The sequence below is a fragment of the Eubalaena glacialis genome, chromosome 14 (assembly GCF_028564815.1).
Source record: "Eubalaena glacialis isolate mEubGla1 chromosome 14, mEubGla1.1.hap2.+ XY, whole genome shotgun sequence".
Taxonomy (NCBI): domain Eukaryota; kingdom Metazoa; phylum Chordata; class Mammalia; order Artiodactyla; family Balaenidae; genus Eubalaena; species Eubalaena glacialis.
The window spans coordinates 19174113-19192510 of record NC_083729.1 but is presented as its reverse complement, the minus strand read 5'-3'; the positions used below and the strand labels follow the sequence as shown (position 1 = coordinate 19192510).

The 18398-nt window shown below is 37.6% G+C and overlaps 1 protein-coding gene across 6 annotated transcripts in view; it reads left to right on the top strand.

Annotated features, from left to right (window-relative positions):
- ITSN2 (intersectin 2) overlaps positions 1-18398 on the top strand; it is a 166079-nt gene that overhangs the window by 28160 nt on the left and 119521 nt on the right. The gene's annotated exons all lie outside the window — the stretch shown is intronic.

Here is an 18398-nt window from a genome sequence, read left to right as displayed (position 1 = left end):
CACTTTCCCCCCTTGTTGTCCATACGTTTGTTCTCTACATCTGTGTCTCTATTTCTGCCCTGCAAACCGGTTCATCTGTACCATTTTTCTGGGTTCCACATATATGTGTTAATATACGATATTTGTTTTTCTCTTTCTGACTTACTTCACTCTGTATGACAGTCTCTAGATCCATCCACGTCTCAACAAATGACCCAATTGCGTTCCTTTTTATGGCTGAGTAATATTCCATTGTACACATGTACCACATCTTCTTTATCCATTCATCTGTCGATGGGCATTTAGGTTGCTTCCATGACCTGGCTATTGTAAATAGTGCTGCAGTGAACGTTGGGGTGCATGTGTCTTTTTGAATTATGGTTTTCTCTGGGTATATGCCCAGTAGTGAGATTGCTGAGCCATATGGTAATTCTATTTTTAGTTTTTTAAGGAACCTCCATACTGTTCTATAGTGGCTGTATCAATTTACATTCCCACCAACAGTGCAAGAGGGTTCCCTTTTCTCCACACCCTCTCCAGCATGTGTTGTTTGTAGATTTTCTGATGATGCCCATTCTAATGGTGTAAGGTGATACCTCATTGTAGTTTTGATTTGCATTTCTCTAATAATTAGTTGAGCAGCTTTTCATGTGCTTCTTGGCCATCTGTATGTCTTCTTTGGAGAAATGTCTATTTAGGTCTTCTGCCCATTTTTGGATTGGGTTTTTTGTTTTTTTTAAATGGTTACAGAGTTTTATTTATTTATTTATTTATTTATTAATGGCTGTGCTGGGTCTTCGTTTCTGTGTGAGGGCTTTCTCTAGTTGCGGCAAGCGGGGGCCACTCTTCATCGCGGTGTGCGGGCCACTCACTGTCGCGGCCTCTCTTGTTGCGGAGCACGGGCTCCAGACGCACAGGCTCAGTAGTTGTGGCTCACGGGCCTAGTTGCTCCACAGCATGTGGGATCTTCCCAGACCAGGGCTCGAACCCGTGTCCCCTGCATTGGCAGGCAGATTCTCAACCACTGCGCCACCAAGGAAGCCCGTTTGTTTTTTTAATATTGAGCTGCATGAGCTGTTTATATATTTTGGCGATTAATCCTCTGTCTGTTGGTTCATTTGCAAATATTTTCTCCCATTCTGAGGGTTGTCTTTTTGTCTTGTTTGTAGTTTCCTTTGCTGTGCAAAAGCTTTTAACTTTCATTAGGTCCCATTTGTTTATTTTTGTTTTTATTTCCATTACTCTAGGAGGTGGATCAAAAAAGATCTTGCTGTGATTTATGTCAAAGAGTGTTCTTCCTATGTTTTCCTCTAAGAGTTTTATAGTGTCCGGTCTTAACATTTAGGTCTCTAATCCATTTTGAGTTTATTTTTGTGTATGGTGTTAGGGAGTGTTCTAATTTCATTCATTTACATGTAGCTGTCCAGTTTTCCCAGTACCGCTTATTGAAGAGACTGTCTTTTCTCCATTGTATATCCTTGCCTCCTTTGTCATAGATTAGTTGACGATAGGTGTGTGGGTTTACCTCTGGGCTTTCTATCCTGTTCCATTGATCTATATTTCTATTTTTGTGCCAGTACCATATTGTCTTGATTACTGTAGCTTTGTAGTATAGTCTGAAGTCAGGTAGTCTGATTGCTCCAGCTCCGTTTTTTTCCCTCAGGACTGCTTTGGCTATTTGGGGTCTTTGTGTCTCCATACAAATTTTAAGGTTTTTTGTTCTATTTCTGTAAAAAATGCCATTGGAAATTTGATAGGGATTGCATTGGATCTGTAGATTGCTTTGGGTAGTATAGTCATTTTCACAATATTGATTCTTCCAATCCAAGAACATGGTATATCTCTCCATCTCTTTGTATCATCTTTAATTTCTTTCATCAGTGTCTTATAGTTTTCTGCATACAGGTCTTTTGTCTCCCTAGGTAGGTTTATTTCTAGGTATTTTATTCTTTTTTGTTGCAATGGTAAATGGGAATGTTTCCTTAATTTCTCTTTCAGATTTTTCATCATTAATGTATAGGAATGCAGGAGATTTCTGTGCATTAATTTTGTATCCTGCAGCTTTACCAAATTCATTGATTAGCTCTAGTAGTTTTCTGGTGGCATCTTTAGGATTATCTATGTATACTATCATGTCATCTGCAAACAGTGACAGTTTTTCTTCTTTTCCAATTTGTATTCCTTTTATTTCTTTTTCTTCTCTGATTGCCATGGCTAGGACTTCCAAAACTGTGTTGAATAACAGTGGCAAGAGTGGACATCCTTGTCTTGTTCCTGATCTTAGAGGAAATGCTTTCAGTTTTTCACCATTGAGAATGATGTTTGCTGTGGGTTTGTTGTATATGGCCTTTATTATGTTGAGGTAGGTTCCCTCTATGCCCACTTTCTGGAGGGTTTTTATCATAAGTGGGTGTTGAATTTTGTCAGAAGCTTCTTCTGCATCTATTGAGATGATCATATGGTTTTTCTCCTTCAGTTTGTTAATATGGTGTATCACATTGATTGATTTGCGTATATTGAAGAATCCTTGCATCCCTGGGATAAATCCCACTTGATCATGGTGTATGATCCTTTTAATGTGTTGTTGGATTCTGTTTGCTAGTATTTTGTTGAGGATTTTTGCATCTATATTCATGAGTGATATTGGTCTGTAATTTTCTTTTTTTGTAGTATCTTTGTCTGTTTTTGGTATCAGGGTGATGGTGGCCTCATAGAATGAGTTTGAGAGTGTTCCTTCCTCTGCAATTTTTTGGAAGAGTTTGGAAGGATGGGTGTTAGCTCTTCTCTAAATGTTTGATAGAGTTCACCTGTGAAGCCATCTGGTCCTGGACTTCTGTTTGTTGGAAGATTTTTAATCACAGTTTCAATTTCATTACTTGTGATTGGTCTGTTCATATTTTCTATTTCTTCCTGGTTTAGTCTTGGAAGGTTATACCTTTCTAAGAATTTGTCCATTTCTTCCAGGTTGTCCATTTTATTGGCATAGAGTTGCTTGTAGTAGTTTCTTAGGATGCTTTGTATTTCTGTGGTATCTGTTGTAACTTCTCCTTTTTCATCTCTAATTTTATTGATTTGAGTCCTCTCCCTCTTTTTCTTGATGAGTCTGGCTAATGGTTTATCAATTTTGTTTATCTTCTCAAAGAACCAGCTTTTAGTTTTATTGATCTTTGCTGTTGTTTACTTTGTTTCTATTTCATTTATTTCTGCTCTGATCTTGATGATTTCTTTCCTTCTGCTAACTTTGGGTTTTGTTTGTTCTTCTTTCTCTAGTTCCTTTAGGTGTAAGGTTAGATTGTTTATTTGAGATTTTTCTTGTTTCTTGAGGTAGGCTTGCATTGCTTTAAACTTCCCTCTTAGAACTGCTTTTGCTGCGTCCTACAGGTTTTGGATCGTCGTGTTTTCATTGTAATTTGTCTCTAGGTATTTTTTGATTTCCTCTTTGATTTCTTCATTGATCTCTTGGTTATTTAGTAATGTATTGTTTAGCTTCCATGTGTTTGTGTTTTTTACATTTTTTTCCCTATAATTCATTTCTAATCTCATAGCGCTGTGGTGAGCAAAGATGCTTGATATGATTTCAATTTTCTTAAATTTACTGAGGCTTGATTTGTGACCCAAGATGTGACCTTTCCTGGAGAATGTTCCATGTGCATTTGAGAAGAAAGTGTAATCTACTGTTTTTGGATGGAATGTCCTATAAATATCAATTAAATCTATCTGGTCTATTGTGTCATTTAAAACTTGTGTTTCCTTATTCATTTACTGTTTGGATGATCTGTCCATTGGTGTAAGTGAGGTGTTAAAGTCCCCCACTATTATTGTGTTACTGTCAATCTCCTCTTTTATAGCTGTTAGCAGTTGCCTTATGTATTGAGGTGCTCCTATGTTGGGTGCATGTATATTTATAATTGTTATATCTTCTTCTTGGATTGATCCCTTGATCATTATGTAGTGTCCTTCCTTGTCTCTTGTAACACTCTTTATTTTAAAGTGTATTTTATCTGATATGAGTATTGCTATTCCAGCTTTCTTTTGATTTCCATTTGCATGGAATATCTTTTTCCATCCTGTCACTTTCAGTCTGTATGTGTCCCTAGGTCTGAAGTGGGTCTCTTGTAGACAGCATGTATATGGGTCTTGTTTTTGTATCCATTCAGCAAGCCTGTGTCTTTTGGTTGGAGCATTTAATCCATTCACGTTTAAGGTAATTATCGATATGTATGTTCCTATTACCATTTTCTTAATTGTTATGGATTTGTTTTTGTAGGTCCTTTTCTTCTCTTGTGTTTCCCACTTAGAGCAGTTCCTTTATCATTTGTTGTAGAGCTGGTTTGGTGGTGCTGAATTCTCTTAGCTTTTGCTTGTCTGTAAAGCTTTTGATTTCTCCATTGAATCTGAATGAGATCCTTGCCGGGTAGAGTAATCTTGGTTGTAGGTTCTTCCCTTTCATCACTTTAAATATATCATGTCACTCCCTTCTGGCTTGTAGAGTTTCTGCTGAGAAATCAGCTGTTAACCTTATGGGAGTTCCCTTGTATGTTGTCGTTTTTCCCTTGTTGCTTTCAATAATTATTTTTTGTCTTTAATTTTTGTCAGTTTGATTACTGTGTCTCTCGGCATGTTTCTCCTTGGGTTTATCCTGCCTGTGACTCTCTGCACTTCCTCGACTTGGGTGGCTATTTCCTTTCCCATGTTAGGGAAGTTTTCGACTATAATCTCTTCAAATATTTTCTCAGGTCCTTTCTCTCTCTCTTCTCTTTCTGGGACCCCTATAATGCGAATGTTGTTGCATTTAATGTTGTCCCAGAGGTCTCTTAGGCTGTCTTCATTTCTTTTCATTCTTTTTTCTTTATTCTGTTCTGCGGCAGTGAATTCCACCATTCTGTCTTCCAGGTCACTTATCTGTCTTCTGCCTCAGTTTTACTGCTATTGATTCCTTCTAGTGTATTTTTCATTTCAGTTATTGTATTGTTCGTCTCTGTTTGTTTGTTCTTTAATTCTTCTAGGTGTTCATTAATTCTTCCAGGTCTTTGTTAAACATTTCTTGCATCTTCTCGATCTTTGCCTCCATTCTTTTTCTGAGGTCCTGGATCATCTTCACTATCGTTATTCTGAAATCTTTTTCTGGAAGGTTGCCTATCTCCACTTCATTTATTTATTTTTCTGGGGTTTTATCTTGTTCCTTCATCTGGTACAAAGTCCTCTGCCTTTTCGTCTTGTCTATCTTTCTGTGAATGTGGTTTTCCTTCCACAGGCTGCAGAATTGTCAGTTTTTTTAAACTTCTGAAGAATTGACAGCTAATGCAGACTGTAGTACTTAGGAGGTACTTATCCTCCTACTTAGTTTATAAAGTAGCTGAAGATTGAAGATAATCTTGTATATATCTAATTTAAGTCCAATTCAGGGTTTAAGATCTTTTTGAAATAAGCATCCATGTATAGCACAGAACCTTCAGAAGCAGTGTTTGCTCCTTTAATAAATTCTCAGTTATTGATTGGGTTAAAATTTTTTCATGCCCAGTACCATTGGAGCTTGTCTCTAAGTGCTCTTCCTACACCAAGCTATTTGTCTAAATACTTCTGACACAGTCTTCAAATTTTGCCATGTCTACTTTATCATCCTGAGACCAACCACAGACGTTTTAGACTTTTTTGGTTCTTAGAGCTGTGTTGTCTAATATAGTAGCCATTAGCTACATGTGGCTATTTAAATTTATATTTAGATTAATAAAAATTAAATTTAAATTAATAAGAGTTAAGTAAAATAAAAAATTCAGTTCCTCAGTCACACAGCCACATTTCAAGTGCTCAAATCCATGTATGGCTAGTGACTACTGTATTGGACAATGCAGATACATCTCAGAAAGCTCTGTTGAACAGATATTCTTTTCTTAGTCTGTTTGCTTCACCTCCCATCTCCTTAACAGAACTAAAAAAGATCATTGCATTGTATTTTTAACCACTTGTGATTTTTACTTCTGATGTCTTCTGCAGCAGCAGAATCATCCTTGCCAAAGCCTTCCTTAATCATGGTAGCTTTGCTTTCTGCTTTTCAAAAATTTAATGAAATTTTAAATACAGAGGGCATGATATATGAGCCATAAGGTGATAGGCAAGAGGCCACTTCAGATACATGTTGCTACCAGTTGATATTGTAGTGTAATGTGGCTTGTTTCAGTCAAAATTATGGAGGTACTAAAGACTGATTATGTGAGTATGAAGTGCTGAAGTCCATGACAGTGGCTTTGTCTAAAATGTGGAAGAGAGAAGGGAGAAGGAGAGAAAAGGAACAGCTAGTGGCTTTAGGAGGAAAAAAATACCATTTTTAATTTTAGAGCTTTATTACCTTTTTAGAATTTTAGAGCTCGTTACTGTTTTCAACTGTGTAATTAAGAAATTTTTGTTGAGCATTGGACCTGTAGAATCAGCTGTAGTGTTGTACTGCATATATAACAACCCAAGCATTTATTACTCAGGTCCCTACAGTTGAGACTTTAGTTCTATCTAGACCTGTATTCCAGTTGTGTTTTAGAGATTTAAGTTAGTACTGGGTCAACATATATCATTTGACTATTACTTTGAATTGGAGAAATGTACCAGTGAAGACTATTTCTGATATCATTTAATTTTTATAGCATACAAGTGGGATATAACCTTTCTGAATCATGTATGTTCAGAACTATGTGTTAGAATACTGCTGTGCCACTACCCAGCTATGCAGCTTAACCATGTGGAACTTATTTGTGTGTGTGTATGAACATATGCATATGTATGTATATCTATATATGTAAAACAGGGATGACACTACTTACTGCATGGGATCTAGCATACCGTGGATGTTCTGTAAACGTGTATTTTTCCTGCTACATAGACAATAAGAACATATTTGACAGAGCCAGTAGATGAGACTAAGCAACAGAAATCTTTATGAAAATACCACATTCTCAATTTAGTGATGAATTGAGGGGCAGTGGATAGAATTGTAATAGATTTCTAAAGTGATCATCAGACAATGTAAAAGATTTTAGATTTTTAAGGAAATATTGAAAACATCAACCCCAAAACTTAGGTTTTCCTGCCTTTCTGTAAGACTTACGAATAAATGTAGATTAACCTTAGGATATATTTTACTTGAAGTTCAAAATAATAGACTGTTGGCTCTTTAAAAGGTTCTGTTAGTATATATTCTATATAAGAAAGCTAGAATTGGATCAACTATTTTAAAATTGGCTTTGAATTACATATATTTCATAGTTTTCTTATTTCTATGTGACTTTTCCTTTCTGTAAAATTCTAGTGCGTTAATAACTTATGTTTTAATATGGTCATTTTTGGGGAAGTGTTCAGATTTGAAGACGATTTGAATACTACTTAAAAATTATTCCTTCTCATATGACTTAGAACATTTTTATTCTGTTAGTAACATTAATCATGATAATATTTAATCATGATTGTTGTGTGTGACTCTCTTGGCTGGTGGTGTCCCTTAAATATCAGAAAGTCTCTGAGCTCATTTAAGGGGTTCATTTTATTTTTGTACCACTCATCCTTACACACATTGGTGCCCTATAAATGTTTGTTGAATGAATGTACAATATATGAAGGTGTCAAGGTTGCTGGTTGGAGTCATGAAGAACTAAGCAGTAAGCATTATCAGATAGGGTGAGTTGGCCACTGCAAAAACAGGTACCCAAAGAAGGGTGAGGAGATAGTAGTATATAAGAAAGTGTTATAATGTGATAAGGATAGACACAGATTCCCTTCTGCTGCAACAGACTTCTCTGTAGTCTTAGGATAGCAGTCTGTCACTGCCTGGGGATGATGTATGTTAGAGCAGCTCAAGCTTCCCCAACCAGACTGTTCAGACTTAAAATAGTCGTAAGGTTTCTGACTAAAAAGCCTCACTTTCAGTATTTTCTGGCAAGAGTACCTTTATCACAAGAAGAACCTGAGAAATATTTTAATGCTCTGCCTTCTCCTTAATTATGTTGTTCCCTGGGATTGGGTTGAGTAAGGAAACTAATTTATTTAGCACTCTCCATGTGACAGGCATGTGTTAGACGCTTTATATTTTTGTTTTAAGTTGGGTTTATTGAGATATAATTCACCCCTTTTTAATACAGTTTGATGAGTTTTGACAAATGTATATAGCCATGTAAATTGGGATATGGAACATTTCCATCACCTAAAATTTCCCTTTGTCCCTTCACCTTGCCCTTAGCCACTGTCAACCACTGATCAGATTTCTGTCTCTATAGTTTTGTCTTTCCAGAATATTGTATAAATGAAATACACAATAGGAAGCCTTTTGTATCTTTGTGGCTTCTTTCACTTAACAGAATACTTTCGTGATTCATCCATGGCGTTGCATATATCTTTCTCTTTCTTGCCAAGTAGTATTCCATTGTATAAATGTGTACCACAATTTGTTTGCCCATTCATCTGCAAAAGGCATTTGGGTTACTTCCAGGTTTTGGAACTTTAGACATAATGTCTAAACCTGCTATAACCATCAGATGACAGATTTTTATCTGGAAATAGGTCTTTATTTCTCTTGAGTAAATCCCCAAGGGTTATTGTTGGGGTGTTATTATGGTAAATGTATATTTAACTTCATAAGAAGTTGCCAGACTTTTCCAAATTATCTCTTTGCCTTCCCACCAGCAATGTGTGAGAGTTTTGGTTGCCCAGCATCTTTGCCAGCATTTTTTTTTTTAATTCCAGACATTCTAATAGACATGTAGTGATATCTTATTGTGGTTTTTGTATTCACTTCCCTGATGATCAGTGTCATTGAACATCTTGTCATATGCTTATTTGCCATCTGTGTATCTTTGATGTGTCTATTCAGATCTTTTGCCCATTTTTAAAAGCAGGTATTCTTATTGAGTTGAACCCGTAGTTCTTTAGATATGCTGCATATATGTCCTTTATCACATATGTTTTGCAGATATTTCCTCCTAGTCTGTAGCTTGTCTTTTCATTTTCTTAACACTGTCTTTATGAGAGCAGAGGTTTTAGATTTTGATGAAGTTCAATTTATCGAAAAATTTTTAATGGTTTGTGCCATTTGTGTCCTAAAAAGTCTTGCCTTAACCAAAGTCACAGAGATTTTCTTCTTTGCTTTCTTCAGGAAGTTTCATAATTTAGCCCTTACATGTACATTAGATATGATCCATTTAGAGTTAATTTTTGTATATGGTACAAGTTTGAGACTCTTTTTTTTTTAATATGGATGTCCAGTTCTTTAAGCACAATTTGTTGAAAAGACTATTCTTTCCCCAGTGAATTATCTTGATATTTTTGTTGAAATCAACTGACAACATATTTGTAGGTCTGTTTCTTTTTAATTATCATCAAGGTGCAGATTAAGACCCTTAATTAAGCCTGCATGGATTCTAATCCTGCCTTTAACATTTGCTGACTTTGTTACCTTGGACAAATTATTTAATCTCACCATGCCTCTGTTTTCTCCTCTGAAAAACAGTGATAGTAATAATCGTTACCTCATAGAATTCTTGTGAGACTTAATAGAAACAATACATGTAAAACTCTTAGAAAAGTACCTGACACATGGTAAGTTTTGTTAAATGTTAGCTATTGTTATTTTGTCAGTCTAATAGATAAAAAATGATATTTAGTGTTTTTTAGTGTGGATCTATTACATATTACGTGTAATCTTTGCAACAACCCTGAGGAGTTAGGTAATACTCTTGTTTATAGAGGTGGCAGTGAAGGTACAGAGAGTGTGAACATCTTATCTATGTACATTGGGAGACAGTGTAGTGTAGAGAGTTCAGGCTACCTAGGTTCTAATCTCAGTTCTGCCACTTGTTAGTTGTGTGACCTTGAGCAAGTTACTTTACCACGATGAGTTTTGGTTTCCTCATCTGTAAAATGGGGGTAATAGTGTAGTACCTTATGTATAAGGTAGTGGTGGCAGTCAGTGAGTTACTGTATTTGAAGTCCCTGACCGGTAGGGCTCAATAAAGGTGAGTTGCTTCCATCTTTGTAATCCTTTTTGTTGTGGTCATTATTTTTTTTATCATCAGCATCATTTTTCCAAAGTCATACAGTATTAAATCAGTTCTGTAGCCACACTACTTGCCTTCCTAGTCACAGGAATCATGATTGGTTAATTTATTTATTTTATGATAAACTAATAAAGTAGGGTTTTTTTTACCATGTGTATGGTATTTATTTAAAAAGTGTGTAGGTTTAGCTATTTTAGGTCTTTAGTTCTTCAGTACATCTGTTCTTTCCTTCCTCCCTCCCTCCCTTCCTCCCCCGCCACCCCACCAACCCCACCCCCAATGGAAGGCTTATGGGATCTTAGTTCCCCGACCAGAGATTGAACCTGTGCCACCGCAGTGAAAGCACCAAGTCCTAACCACTGGACTGTGAGGAAATTCCCTGTTTCTTTATTTTTAACTCTAATCTTACATCTTGTCTTTAAGAGAGGATGTTTATAGATTTTTTTTAAAAATCCAGTCATTTAAGGCTAAGAAATATTAAATCCATCTAGTGTTTAAAATTATAGTGGGCACCTGTATTTCAGTGATATGCATTCCTGGAAACAACTTTGTAAGGCAGATTTTTATGGACTATAGTCAGCAAATATGTGTGAGTTTACATACCTAAACATATTTGGTTTCTTATTGGTAGAAGCTGAGTAAACTGAAAAGGTAATCAGAAATGAAGTATAGATGATTATTAGCCATGTTGAATATATAGCTTTAAAGACCTCCACAGAGAGCTGATATAACTATATGTGAAGGATAGACAACAGAAAGATTTGTAAATGACTCTTGTCTTTCCCCAAGCCCTGATCTTGCCTCTCTGCTTTTTCTCTACTCCCTCTAATTTTTTCAGACATTTATTCCTCAATCATTTTTAAGTGTTTGTGCTGGGTACTCTGCCGGTTCCGAGCATAGAAAGATAAACACACAAAGCTCTTGTCCTCCAAGGGCTCATAGTCTGGTAGAACAGATGGATAGAAAACAATTACAGAACCTTTTTAAGTGCTCTGTAGAAGCATGGAGAAGTCTCTTGAGAATCTAGAGGAGGAAGCAATTAATTTGACCTGCAGGTGTCAGGGACCTCCTGGAGAAAGTGACACCTGCCCTGGACCTTGAAAGAGAAAGTTTGAAATGGAAGACGGTGATATGAATGGCAATCCAAGTAAAGGGAACATATGTCACGGGATGAGAAAGAGGATGTTATGTATATGGCGTTTGTAAGAATTTACTTTTCTGCGATAGGGATACACTACCAGCATTCTTGTTGTTCTTGGTTTTTGTTTTGTATAGATTTCTTTCTTGTTAAATAGTAAATAATAGTATCACGATTAACATTTTTCTACATATTTGTTATATAATCAGTGTTCAAAAATTTTTTTTTTATTTTTGGCCATGCTGCGCGGCTTGCGGGATCTTAGTTCCCCCACCAGGGATCAAACCTGGGCCCCCTGTGCTGGAAGCATGGAGTCCTAACCACTGGACCGCCAGGGAATTTCCCCCCAAATTTTTAAGATACATTATTCCAAGGGAAAATTTGGTTGCTTTGACATGTAAAAGAGACACATATTTTTATATTCAAATGTCAATTTATATGTATCTCCTTTACATTTTGTTGCTTGTCATTTTTAAATTACAAAAATAATACTACTGAACTAAAATAAATATCAAAGTAGTCAGGGAGGCAATATGGTGTAATAGTTAAGAGCAGAAACTTTGGAGTTATACTCTAAAGTACAGGAAGATTCTAGCTAAAAATTAAATCAGCTATCTGGTGTTAGGCCAGTTATTTAACTTCCCTAGCTTTGTTTTTTTCGTCTGTAACTTGTGTAAACCTTGTTCACGGAACTGTTGTAAAAATGAAACGTAATATTAATATGCTTAGCCTGGTTGCTGGTATAAAGTAATAATCAATAGTAGTTGCTGCTTCTGCTAAGTACTATTACTCTGCTAATGTTGTTGGACTTTAAAAACAAATGATAAGAGAGGGAAGGTTGTTTCTCTGAGATGGTCAAGAGTTGAGAGAACAGTAGGGTAAAGGGGATTAAAAAAAGATCTGTGTATATCTCTATGAGAAAAAGTAAGATGAGATTAACTCATCTTTTAACAGGGTATAATTGCAAGATGCCTGTGGCATCCTTAGGAGAAAGAGACCACATAATTCACTTTGACAGCCACCAGTTGTTGCCTTTGGACAGCATTATTTGCTAGTTGTCCTGAGTTGGCTGGAAGGGTAGAGGTGGAGCAGAATATTCGGTGGAGTGATAGAAAGAAGGGGAGGCAAGGTGCAAACCTGGTTTGTAGAGGACAGTGGTTCCCCACCCTGGCTGCACAAAAGAATCACCTGGAGAGCTTTTTAAAAATTGTGAAGCTTGTGTCTCATTCCCCAGAGATCCTGATTTGCTTGGTCTGCTGGAATAGCTTTTTTTCTCCTAAACTCCCCAGGTGATTCAGCCAGGGGTTGCATATCTCTGGTGTAGGACATTGGCTAGTCAAGTATTGCCTGCTACATACTTTATACTTTTGAAATCATCTTTACATACACCATTCTTACAACAAGTCCTAGGTAAGGAAACAAAGGATGAGGAAGTTTAAAGACCTGCTCAAGTCACAAAACTGGTTAGCACACAGGAGCAGAACCTCCACTGTGTTCCTTTATGCTCCACTGCTGCTGTTTAGCTATGAAAGGAAGAGAGTGAAGATGTATTTGGGGGTAGTGAGTTGAGACTGGGTCTCATGTTCAGAGCAAATGGAAAGGATCATAAAATCATTGTTTGTTTTTCATGGCTTGAGAGACCCTCAGACATTTTCAGGTTTAGTAGACCATTGTCTGTTTTAACACCTCTGGTAACAAAAGAGTAATTGCTGGTGGGGTTGATTCCCTCTTCATACAGTCCTAACTTTCTTCAAAATGGTGGTCCTTTTCCTAATTCATGTATGGAAGGCAAATAACCACTTCGTATTCTGCATAACAGCTTGTAGAAACACTTACAGTTGCTACCATGTCTTCTTTAATCTTTTTTTTAAACTGAAGTATGGTTGATTTACAATGTTGTGATAGTTTCTGGTGTACAACAAAGTGATTCAGTTATACATATATATATACATATTCTTTTTCATTATGGTTTATTACAGAATATTGAATATAGTTCCTTGTGCTATACAGTAGGACCTTGTTGTTTATTTTATATATAGTAGTTTGTATCTGCTAATCCCGAACTCCTAATTTATCTCTCTCCCACCCCCTTTCCCCTTTGGTAACCATAAGTTTGTTTCCTGTTTCTGTTTCATGAATAAGTTCGTTTGTGTCATATTTTAGATTCCACATATAAGTGATATCATATGGTATTTGTCTTTCTCATTCTGACTTACTTCACTTAGTATGATCATCTCTAGGTCCATCCATCTTGCTGCAAATGGCATTATTTCATTCTTTTTAATGGCTGAGTAGTATTCCCTTGTGTATACATACCACATCTTTTTTATCTATTCATCTGTCAGTGGACCTTTAGGTTGCTTCCATGTCTTGGCTGTTGTAAGTAGTGCTGCTATGAACATTGGGGTGAATGTATCTTTTTGGATTATAGTTTTATCTGGATATATGCCCAGGAGTGGGATTGCTGGATCAAATGGCAACTCTATTTTCAGTTTTTTAAGGAACCTCCATATTGTTTTCCATAGTGGCTGCACTAATTTACATTCCTATCAAGAGTGTAGAGGGGTTCCCTTTTCTCCACATCCTCTCCAGCATTTATTTGTAGACTTTTTAATGATGGCCATTCTGACCAGTGTGAGGTGGTACCTCATTGTAGGTTTTTGATTTGCATTTCTCTAACAATTAGCAATGTTGAGCATCTTTTCATGTGCCTATTGGCCATCTGTATGTCTTCTTTGGAGAAATGCCTATTTAGGTCTTCTGCCCATTTTTTGATTGGGTTATTTTTTATTACTGTATTGTATAAGCTGTTTGTATATTTTGGAAGTTAAGCCCTTGTCATTCGTATCATTTGCAAATATTTTCTCCCAGTCCATAGGTTGTCTTTTCATTTTGCTTATGGTTTCCTTTGCTGTGCAAAAGCTTGTAAGTTTGACGAACTTATGATTACCAGGGGGGATTGGTGGGAGGGAGGGATGGTTAGGGAGTTTGGGATTGACATGTACACACTACCGTATTTAAAATGGATAACCAACAAGGACCTACTGTATAGCACAGGGAACTCTGCTCAATATTATGTAACAACCTAAATTAGAAAAGAATTTGCAGAAGAATAGATACATGTATATGTATAACTGAATCTCTGTACTGTACACTTGAAACTAACACAACATTGTTAATCAACTATACTCCAATATAAAATAAAAAGTTTTTAAAAAAAGCTTATAAGTTTGATTAGGTCCCATTTGTTTATTTTTGCTTTTACTTCTATTGCCTTGGGAGACTGACCTAAGAAAATATTGGTACAATTTATTTCAGAGAATGTTTTGCCTATGTTCTCTTCTAGGAGTTTTATGGTGCCATCTTATATTTAAGTATTTAAGCCATTTGGAGTTTATTTTTGTGTATGGTGTGAGGGTGTGTTCTAACTTCATTGATTTACATGCGGCTGTCCAGCTTTCCCAGCACCACTTGCTGAAGAGACTTTCTTTTCTCCATTGTATATTCTTGCCTCCTTTGTCGAAGATTAATTGCCCATAGGTGTGTGTCTATTTCTGGGCTCTCTATTCTGTTCTATTGATCCATATGTCTGTTTTTGTGCCAATACCACACTGTTTTGATTACTGTAGCTTTGTAGTGTTGTCTGAAGTCTGGGAGGGTTATGCCTCCAGCTTTGTTCTTTTTCCTCCGGATTGCTTTGGCAATTCTGGGTATTTTATGGTTCCGTATAAATTTTAGGATTATTTGTTCTAGTTCTGTGGAAAATGTCATGAGTAATTTGATCCCTATCACATTAAATCTGTAGATTGCTTTGGGTAGTATGGCCATTTTAACAATGTTAATTCTTCCAATCTAAGAGCATGGTGTATCTTTCCATTTCTTTGAATCATCTTCAATTTCCTTTATCAGTGTTTTAGTTCTCAGCATATAAGTCTTTCACCTCCATGGTCAGGTTTATCCATAAGTATTTTTGTATTTTGGTGCGATTTTTAAAAGGGATTTTTTTTTCTACTTTTTCTTCTTTAACCTTTGATTATTCAGGCTTAATATCTTTAGTTCCTTAATTGCCTCATAGAATATTTCTAGACCTCTCATACCACCTTCTTCTCTGGAGCTGCTTTGTTGTTCCTATTGAAATATGCACTCATAACTCAACACTAAGTCTTGTTTCAAGATAGTGATTTAATTCTATGTTATTGGCCTTTCTCTTCCTGGATCCTATTTAAATTATCAAAGAGAACATAAAAAAGAAAAATCCAAGGTAGCTTTAGGAAATCGTGTCACCATCGTTGTGCCAGAAACTTTGAAAGTTTCTAGAAATTATGAAGCAGATTAGATTGGATTCAACATAGGCATAGGAGAGTCATGTTTGATAAATAAATGGACTGATGTTTTCAGTAGAGCTATTGAGTAAAGGGGGCTGGAATGCAGGGTGGAACATGGGACTGATGGCAAATTGAAGGATTTCTGTGACTCCAATGAAGTTGGAGCAGTTCTCCACAGAATTTAACCTCAAACTTTATGGATGCAAACAGTACTCTAAGTAGTGCATTTGTTACAGAAATAAGATAAAATTTTAATGAACTACCGAAAGACAAGTGAGGGCCAGCATGTTGGTCTGGAATAACTGGGGGCCATAGACACAATGGGAGTTTATACTTACAAGCTGTTTCCTGTGTGCATTAACTGGGTGCTCATGAGAAAGATGGGGGCTGTGCAGGAGACCAGAAAGAGCCCCCACCTCAGTTGCAGGCAGCTGTAGGCGGACAGACATGAAGTACCATGCATTTCCTTGCATCTTTTTTTCCTATTAAGTAAAAACCTTAAGCCACTGAGAGGGGGTCAGTAAAGCCTCACCCCAAGGACACAGGCAGAGACACATTGCTGCTGGGGTAAGGGTAGAAGAAAAACCTGTCTACCCCTGAGCTGGGTAAGGAAACCTTGTGTCTAAGATTCTATACCAATACCAAGCAGAGGTATTACTCCTACTACTGCTGGTGGAGCAGCAGGAAAGCGCTTCCCAAGACCAATCACAGATACAAGGAGAAGTTTGGATGCCCCAGGGTGGAGGGGCAGGAACAGAGAAATCCATACCCCTGGGACTCAGGTGCACATGGCCTGCCTAAGACTGAGAGTGGATGAGGATCAGATGGTAGTGAAAGCCGTCTGGTGGGGGATGGCAGACTCAGAGTCACATAAATTTTAAGGTGCTTCCAGCAGTTTAGGAGAGCCACACCAGCGCATTCTCCTTGGGGAAGAAGACTCCAGGGCCAGTTCTGAAAGAGAAAAGGTCATGCTTCTCCCACTCCCATACCTCTTGGGGTCTAAGTGTCTCTTCAGATGCCTGCTCGTTGCTCTCCACTGCCAAAAGATCTCGGTGTTCCATTTAGGTATAACTTCACTATTTTCTAGTGATCTAGAAGTGTTAGGTGCAAGAGGGACAGGGACATTTTTGTAAACCCTAACCAGAATTAACTTTGAATCCTCTAGGTCCCTTTTTAGCTGAGCTGCCACCTGGAGGATGCATCAACCAGCTAAGAGGCGATGATGATCCCTTTCTTAGGGACAGCACATTCAGTGGCCAAACTGTCTTAGTTTAAGGAGTAAGGTGAACCAGGAGGAGGTTATGGAAGCAGAGTCAGACATCATCAATGCATTGTTGAACAGCTTTTCTGATAAATGATTCATTAGCGTCAGTGCGAATAGTCCACAAAGCTAAAAACATGACACAGATTACTTTCAAGGGCCGCAATAGTGTGGACATAGGGGGCTGATTGGTAACCTGAAAAAGTGTCAACAGCTTGAGGAACCACCAGTAGCCCTAGGGGGAGATCAAAAGTTTGATGTAGTCCATCTGCCAAGAGCCAAAAAAGGGCAATGTCCTGTGCAGTGAGACCTCCCAGACAGGAATCATTAAGTCTGGCATGCAGTGGTATCCTCTGCATCAGAAACACAGAGTCAGACTTAATCAGAAGCTTGATTTCAGTCTAAATTAGAGAATGGGCTCTTGCCTTGGGTAGCTACATAAGTGACCCAGACCATTCAATTAGCAATTAAAATTTGTTTTCAGTTTGCAGCCCCAGAGAGGCTACCTTTAATCTGTCAGTTGTAATTTTCCAAGTGGCAAACCAAACAGCTGGGCCACTGGCAACAGCCCAAGAATCTGAGTTCTGCCCACTGAAGAGAATGACTGTGTCTCCTTTTGGTTCTGCATAGCTCTGAAGCTGAACAGTCATGGCAGCCCAGTGGACACTGTCAGCTTCAGCTTCTATAAACCATTAGTGAACCAGGCTGAGGCATTTCAGGGAACCTCATTGATCCAGCAGCTTTGCTTCGGACAGTGGAGTAGGAATAAAGTTTCCCCTCAGAGGATTGGCTGCCACTTTTTCATATAAAGCCAAAATGCCGCTGGGGCAAGGCTGTCCTGTATTCTTGAATATACCATTTCCATTTGGCAAGCAAGGCATTTGGGGGTCCTTCTCACCTTGTTAGTTGTGGAATTTAAGTTTGACCCACCCCCAAATGGGACTATCAGGCCAGAGAGTCACTAGGCCTGCCTAGATCAAGCGTTCAGACCCAGCTGGAGGCTGTTTCCCTTTGCCAAAGGCTCCACTTGGCAGAATCCTCAGTAACAAAGATTTGTGCTGTTTCCAGTACCCAGAGTCTAATTGTGTTGGGGTTCACCAGCCAGTTCTGCTGGTGGAGGTATTTAGTTTAGCCAGTAGTAGTATATCAGTGTTAATTTATGTGTTTTGACAAACATGCTGTGGTTATGTAAATTGTTAACATAGTGGATATTGGATGAAGGATATACAGGAACTCCGTACTATCTTTGCAACTTTCTTGTAAATCTAAAAGTATTTCAAATTGAAAAATTACTTTAAAAAGTACCAGATGGCACTCTGTAACTTCCAGGGTAAAGGTCAGATGAGGATGGTATTTAAGACCCCTTAAAGTTAATTCTTCCTACCTATTTCTTAACCACTTTCCCACACTCACGTGGTGCTTTAGCTATTAGTCTACTCAGTGCAGTTGCAGTGTCTTGAACATGCCTTGACTTCTCATGCTGCCCCTTTTTGTATGAAATGCCCTTATCCCACCTCTTCACATGGCAACATTAAAGCCAAGCTTCAAGGCTGTGCCTCGGTCTTACATTTCCTGTTAACTCATCATTGAGGCTTCTAACTCAGTACTGGCACAGCTTTTTGTATGTATTTCTGCTTAGGATGCTTCACAGGTTAACATTG